The sequence below is a fragment of the Hyperolius riggenbachi genome, chromosome 10 (assembly GCF_040937935.1).
Source record: "Hyperolius riggenbachi isolate aHypRig1 chromosome 10, aHypRig1.pri, whole genome shotgun sequence".
Taxonomy (NCBI): domain Eukaryota; kingdom Metazoa; phylum Chordata; class Amphibia; order Anura; family Hyperoliidae; genus Hyperolius; species Hyperolius riggenbachi.
The window spans coordinates 113,675,963-113,683,476 of record NC_090655.1 but is presented as its reverse complement, the minus strand read 5'-3'; the positions used below and the strand labels follow the sequence as shown (position 1 = coordinate 113,683,476).

General features: G+C 43.3%; 1 protein-coding gene across 1 annotated transcript in view; it reads left to right on the top strand.

Annotated features, from left to right (window-relative positions):
* The window catches only part of TRIM8 (tripartite motif containing 8), a 123,251-nt gene that overhangs the window by 16,560 nt on the left and 99,177 nt on the right, over positions 1-7,514 (top strand). The gene's annotated exons all lie outside the window — the stretch shown is intronic.

Here is a 7,514-nt window from a genome sequence, read left to right as displayed (position 1 = left end):
CACGTTTTGGGGCTCTGTGCAATAAAAGTTGCGGATTGGATATTTATCTTGACAAGGGTCGAGTCCTTTTTGTCTGTTGAATTAATCACATTTGTACATAGCGTACAGGAACCTGGAAAGGCAGATCTCTTGATGTGGTTTACCTGTCATTCAAGATTTCACACAAGCTTGTTTTTTTCAAACAGTCTTAGGTTCCCATTTAAGGTACAAGTTCTGGTGAATGACCATATTTTCTCTCAGATTATTCAGATTGTATTGCATGACAACAGAAAAAGTGATGGGCCCAATGGATCTTGAACGATCACATTATCGATCATTTCGTGGACCTAAACTCTTGCACATAACACAATAAAAACAGAGAGAAATGTCCCCTGTGTGTTTAATCTCCCCTCATCTGTAAGTAATCACAAGTGTAATTTGATCTACCAGCTGTGTCAGCACAGAAATCCGTCAGTACTCAACAGACACAGCTAATATATAAACACAGGGTGCTAACCCTTTGTCTGCTTCCTTGAAAACAGGAAATAGACACACTGCAGATTTATTGCAGGAGTTCTGTAAGCTGTAATAAAGAAATGTTTTTCTCTAAAGGTTATTATGATGTTGCTTCTCTTTTAGAGCAGAGAGGAAGTTCTGAGTTCAGGTCCGCTTTAAAGAAATTATCGTTCTGTTTGGCGGACATTTTCATAGGTTTGACCATAACTGGTGGAGAAATGGTTGCAAGTTGGATTCTTTAGTGATGTGGATAGATTGAATATGATCTTTTCTTTCAATCTGATTGAATTCATTGAAAATATGATCGTTCGCTAAAGATTGTACCGTTAAAGGTGGGCACCATTACCATTATCAATGTCATAGCCTTTGTTCCTGGAGTGGCAAAAGTTCTGATGTTTCCTTAAATTAAAATGTATTTGTTCCCTTGTTCAACTATACTGGTGTCAGGTTTCATCGACCTTGCTCTAGGAAAGTTAAAAAATTAAACGAGAGAGAGAGAGAGAGAGAGAGAGAGCGCTTCCATAAGCCAAATCCTCATATCCGCATCCACTTGTTTACTATATGCCTCCAATGTCTCCCATTATTTCATTATTTGCAGGATCAGTCAGTGCATGTGGATCTGGGGAAAGTTTAGAACATGCTCAAGCATTCAGGAAGTACATAAAGTGCTGGAAATTACCTGTGCCTCATCCTCATTTATTGTAATGTCTCATCTGTTTTGCAGCTGCTTTTCTTGCCAAGATGATCCTATCTTATGGCTTCAGAATGTACGCCTTTCTCTGGTATTGTACATTTTAAGATATTAAATTATAATTTTCCAGATATGCTACCACAAAGAATGTAGTAGCATGTCTGGTGCATACTTAGCTTGCTTTAGTTTAAGTAAATCTGAATAAAACAAAAGGATTTATACTTATCTGGGGCTTCCTCCAGCCCCCTGTAGTTAATGGGCTCCCTCAGTGTCCATTCCATCCCATCTGCTCTCCTGCTGTCAGCCGTGGTAGCCCCTGACTGCTACACTTGCATAGCCTTGGCCACTCTCCCACGGCTGGAATCGTTCTTCTCCTGCACAGGTAGTTAAGGCTTGTAACTGCGCAGACACAGAATACACCCGGTTTTGGGAGTGCGACCAAGGAGGCGCCCCCTAGCCAAGGCCGTGCATGCGCAGTAGTCCTTGACTGGCCCAATTGGGGACTTAACCGGGGCTGACTGTGGAGGAATGGACAGTCTGGATGGACACTAAGGGAGCTCATGGACTACAGAGGGCTGGAGGAAGCCCCAGGTATGTATAAATTATTTTACTGTATTTTATTTATCTATTATCTCAGGTACACTTAAAATGGTCAATCAATCAATCAGCACAGGTAATGCTGACTTATTGAAACATATGAGGATGGATCCCCCGTGGATTTGATGTTTTTTGTATTATTGACCATCTAATTGGGCAAAAAAATTATACAGTGTATGGCTACCGAGACTGCTCTGCTCCATGGCCTTCTCCATTCTAGGCGTATCCTCCATGTCTGGCGCATGTGCATGATCATGGTGCGTAGGGGAGCAGCTTAATATGCTAAACCATAGTGGGCAGGAAATCCTGAGAAAAAAAAACACACAGACACCGGGAGCCCAAATGGTGTAGCATGTTCAAAAATGAAGGAGAAATGTCAGATTTAATGAGTTAGTACTCACAAAGGTGGGTTGCAAGAAGAGCAACCATCAACTGCGCCTTAAGAGGATACCGCCTCCAAAAGGGTACAGGTCTCTGCATAAGAAGACCTGGAACCGAGGGGTCCGGAAGGACTCCCCTCAAAGAGGGGCGTGGTAGGAACAACACACGGCAGAGAGGCGCCCAAGAATTATAAAATTAAGTTTTAAAAACAACTTAAAAATCACTTACTGTACAGTAAGAAATTAATTTATTAAGCACAAGGCAGCGCGTTTCGTGAGATCCTCGTGAGATCCAACTGACTTCATCAGGCCAATCACTGTGTCGGGTGATGATAAACATATAACAGGAGGTGGCCGATGTTAGATGTTTATTTTCATCCAAAACAGTGATTTTCCTGGTGAAGTCAGTTGGATCTCACGAAACACGTTGCCTTGTGCTTAATAAATTACCAGTAATTTCTTACTGTACCGTACGTGATTTCTTGTCTGAGGTAAGCCACTTCAAGTTGTTTTGAAACTTAATGTTATCATTCTTGGGCGCCTCTCCACCGTGTGTTGCTAGCTTAATATGATAGGCTGTTCAAGCACTTTCCCACCCTCTGTACCAGACTGAATGAGGGAGCGTGGGGTGCAAGGGAACGTGGGGCTGGCCATGTGCATCGCTGTCGGGGAGGTCAGCATCAGTGGACAGCGGACCATTCTGGATAGCAGCTTCCAGAGCAGTGACAATAAGAATATTGTGGTGGAGTCTACAGGAAAATTTGACTTGCAAAGTAGACATGCTTTTATTTAAAATTATAAATATCTCCCCTCGACTGTGTTAGGCGTATTACTGCGAACCTATTAGTAAGAATTAAACAAAGCATATGGTGGATGTTTTTGAGGGCTTCTGGTGACAGTTTACCTATGATCACTGTGAAGATCACTACTAAGCAAGCCAGTTCTGTCCTATGGAGAGGACAAGGAGGGGGAGCAGGAGGCTTGGGTGGCAAATGTCTTCGTGTGCACGTGGCTTTATGAGCTGCGACCAGTAGCACCTAGCAGGTCTCTCACATGACATGGCCTATAGGGATTAAAGAAGCCATTTGATGATTCAGCTTAAGAATTTCTATCAAAAACCATAATGTCAGGAATGACCTTTTTACACAAACAGAATACTCAAGGCCGTGTGTATCAAAGTTCATATGATTTGGCTGTGTGAGAGCTATTGGTCAGGTAAAACCAGCTCTGGTGTAGATGTGCTAGTTAAAATTTGGAGCGGCCTGCCACTGTAAACAGTAAAAAGTGAATTCCCAAAAAAACTGTAGGGGATGGGCAAATCCTTACCTGCTGCACACAAACTATAGGTATAGCCCAAATAAATGCAATGCAAATTCTGTAAATTTAAGTATATAAATAAATAAATAAAAAAAAGAAAAATTGCATAGATCTGCTTTCCTTTTGGCCACATCTGCTTACCCGACCCACAGTCAGGAGGAATGGGTTAGGGAATGGTTAGGGGGACATTTATTATTTATATGACAATGCTCTGATTGGGATATTATGCATCTACATATCCCACCTTACTTGTTTGAAGGGGCAAAAAAATGTTAGGAACATTTCTGAAATTAAAAAAAAAAAAAATATAAGAAAAAAATAGGCAGTTTTGAAGAGCTACATTTTGAGGGCTTGTTTAAAACCACTTAACGACCGCCTAACGCCGTAAAGGAGATCGGCGATCCCCGACCTCTGAGTTGCCGGAGATCGCCGGCATCTGATAGGCTGAAACCTATCAGAGGCGGCACAGGACGGATCGCCGTCCTGTGCCGCCCACAGCAAGGAGGGGAGGGAGGGAAAGGGAGCGAGGCGGAATATCGCTGCGGAGGGGGGCTTTGAGGAGGACCCTTCGCTCGGCCACACGGAGCAGCGGCGATCAGACCCCCCCCCTAGCAGGTCATCCCCCTAGTGGGGGAACAGGGGGGGAAGTCTGGTCGCCCTGCCTCACTGATGATCTTTGCTGTGGGCTGGAGAGCCCACGCAGCACAGATCAGCAAAAAACAGACCGGTCCTTAAGTGGTTAAACATATTGAAGAAATTAAGCTACTTGGGTCAAGTAGTCTTGTATAAACATATGGGAGCAGATCGTGACTTTAATAGGACATTTGTAGGGTACAATTGTGGGGAGAACATTTTGGGGATAAATGATTGGGCAAGTTGAAAAACCTTGGCCAATTGCTATTGTGTCTGAAACCTCATAGACATAGTAGACTGTTTGCAGCCTGTCAAGGCCATCTTGGCTGAGAATCTAAAAGGTTTACAGATGTCTCCCGAGGTCTGCCGGGGTCACTTAATGATCTGGCACCCCTGATCTTTAGATGATTGTCATCTAAGGTCCATTGTCCCCCTCTGTAACCCTCCCACCGGAAACTGCTCCATCGTGCACTGCATGTTGTCCCTTCTCCCCTACCCATAGCAACACACCGCTCTGCTATAGTAGAGTATCTGTATATCTGTAGAGCGCTGGGCTCCTGAACTATCACCCAAGGGACCAAGTTCCGATCCATTTGGGTGACAATCACCGAGAATGCTTATGCACCTTAATACTGCCATCAGTGTTTGCTGAGCACTTTCCCTTCTTTTCCATAGCCCAAAAGGAGCTGGTCAACCAGGCAAAAGCACTCTTGGGAACTGCCCCCACACTTTATACCTAGAGGGCATTCAGACCATCTTGCACTGCCAAGCCTCCCTGTATAGATATGGCTAGCTATATTTCCAGATCTTCTTGAACAACTCTAAAAAGAAACTATGCAGCCCTGTTTTTCTTGTAATTTACTTCTAATGGGAGGAAAGAGATTCTTAAGAGTAAACTTGGAAGTCCCTGACTCTCCAGAGCTCCAGCACAATATTTGTCTTTTCCCAGAATGGAGATTCCAGTTCCAGGAACACAACCCCTTCCACTTCTTAGAACAATCATACATTGACTGTTAGCATTGGTCAGTATAATAATTCATGTTTAACCGTGTATAATTCTCTGAATAAATGAACTATGAATCTTGTGCTGGAAGCCATTTCAGTTTTGGATGATTCTCTATTCCCATACAGCTGTTTACTTTATGTGAAATGAACAGCTGAGATGACTTTTGCTCCAGCTAGTAAGATTTCAGTTTATTTTCTGTTCCGTACTTTATTGGATGACTCTTATGTAAAATGGCATTTTGCCTTGCATACAGATGCAAACATACAGCAGACCTATCACCTACATTCTGCATGTGTACATTGCTTCTAAGAGGCAGTATGGGCCTGATTTACAAAGTATCTCTTCAGCTGGAGAATGTTGGAGAACCTACGCGATTCGGCAAACCTGCCTTGGATTTATTAAAAACTAGGACTGATGCCTCTTGCACACTACATGCAATTCCGATTTTTTTTTTTATCTGATCCAATTTTGGATTCTGATTAAAAAACGTACTGCATGCTAAGATTTTTAATCGGAGTCCAAAATCGGACATATAAAAAATCGGAATCGCATGTAGTGTGCAAGAGGCCTAAGGCCCGTTTTGGCTGCTACACCTGCACTCCCTCAAAAGCTGTGCACACCACACTTGCACACACCCGTGCACCACGCGTGCGCATACGCCCGCCTCCTGTCCCAGCGGCCACCCCGTGCTACACATGCGCAGTAGCGCAAAAACATGGACACAGGGAAAGGAGGGGATGCAGGGACACGGGTTTTATAGTATAGGATAGTCTGACATTGTAGTGTACTGGGACTCGGGAACTCTTTTGCAAATAAAACTGTGGCTGGCGGTCCCTTACAAAGAAATTGCACACATAGCTTTTGTTTGCATGTCCACAATTCCTTTCAGGAGAAGTTTATCTCCTTCACTGCCTCAGTACACAGTTCTTTTCAGGAGATGTTGATCTTCATTTCCTCAGAGCTCTGTGAAGATGTTCATAAATCTACTTGATGGGGGGAGGAGTTTTCACAGGCAAGCTCTTAGAGTATGCCTAAGAGAATCTGTATGCCATTGGATTCAATCATGGAGGAGCTCCTGTCAAGTGACTGACAATCTGTAACTCAAAATTATGACATTTTGGAGCCTTTACACAACTTTATATTTAGATTCCTCATCTTCTGGGGGTGGGGGGGGGGGGGGGGGGGCTTTGGATTGAAAATATTTTTGTGCCAAAGAGGATTTAAAGCACACCTGAACTGACCCCAAAATTCCTAAACTAAACATGAGAATGTGTCTGGTATGAGATCCTGATACTAACAGGTCCCACAGTTACGACCACTCAGTTACACCACACTGTCCCACTTTCCTCTCATTCGTGACCCTGACTGAAGTCAAACAGAAGCCAAAGGAGTGACGCATGAAGCACACTATTCTATGCTCTCTGTATGTGCTTCTGCTCGGCTGTGTACAGCGGAAAGGAGTGTTCTGGGCATGTGCAATTCAGAAGTGGTGGAATGGAGGGGTGCCCGGCAAAACCAGAGGACCTATCATCAGGATCCCATAGTAGACATGTTCGTGTTTAGTATTGAATTTTTGAGGTCAGGAGTCCTTTATGGTCTGCTTCAGTTAGGTGACAAATCCGACACACAGCATTTCAAGTTCTGCCTCACATCTAGCATCATTAGAGAGCAGCGTCATCTCTGTGTACAGAGAAGGTCTGACCATTAGTACATTCATGGCACATATCAGCAGGAACAAAATATTACCTCAAGCTATAGAGAAAAAGCAAAAATAAAGTATGATAGCCCTGTGGTGGTACAGACACAATAATAAGCAGCCTATTTTAGCCATTAGCAGTACATGCAATTTACATCCCGATTGTGTCCCTGTTGAGACTCAAACACTGATGTCTAGAGCTGCAAGGCAGAAGTGTTTACAATGCTGGCACTGTTGCCAGTATCTGAATATCTGTCAATTATTATTTAATCTTGTAATATTCTTACATGAAAATGTATGTTTTAGGAGTCCAGGTTGCTGTTCCTCTGGTTGGCGATTATCTATATATGAGTAGTATCAGCATAGTATAGCTAGATTAGAAATATATATTTTTCCAGCAGATTGAACAGAGCGCTCCTACTATGCTAGCTCATATTCTAGTAAACCCAATTATGGAGTGTGTAGGAGAACTTCAAGATGGACGTTTTCTGTCCACCTCCATCTTTGCGTTGATTGAACTTCGCTGTGGAGCCAAGGGCTGCAGCTTCTGTTTCTTCCTTTGTGCGGTAATATGCAACTAGGTTCTTCTAAATGTGAGGAGAATGTCTTTTAAGCACGCCGTCTGTTTCTTTATTCCTTAGAAGCCAGGAGTACTTTGTACCCTGTGGAGAGATTTGATTGGAGATTGCCATTAGCATT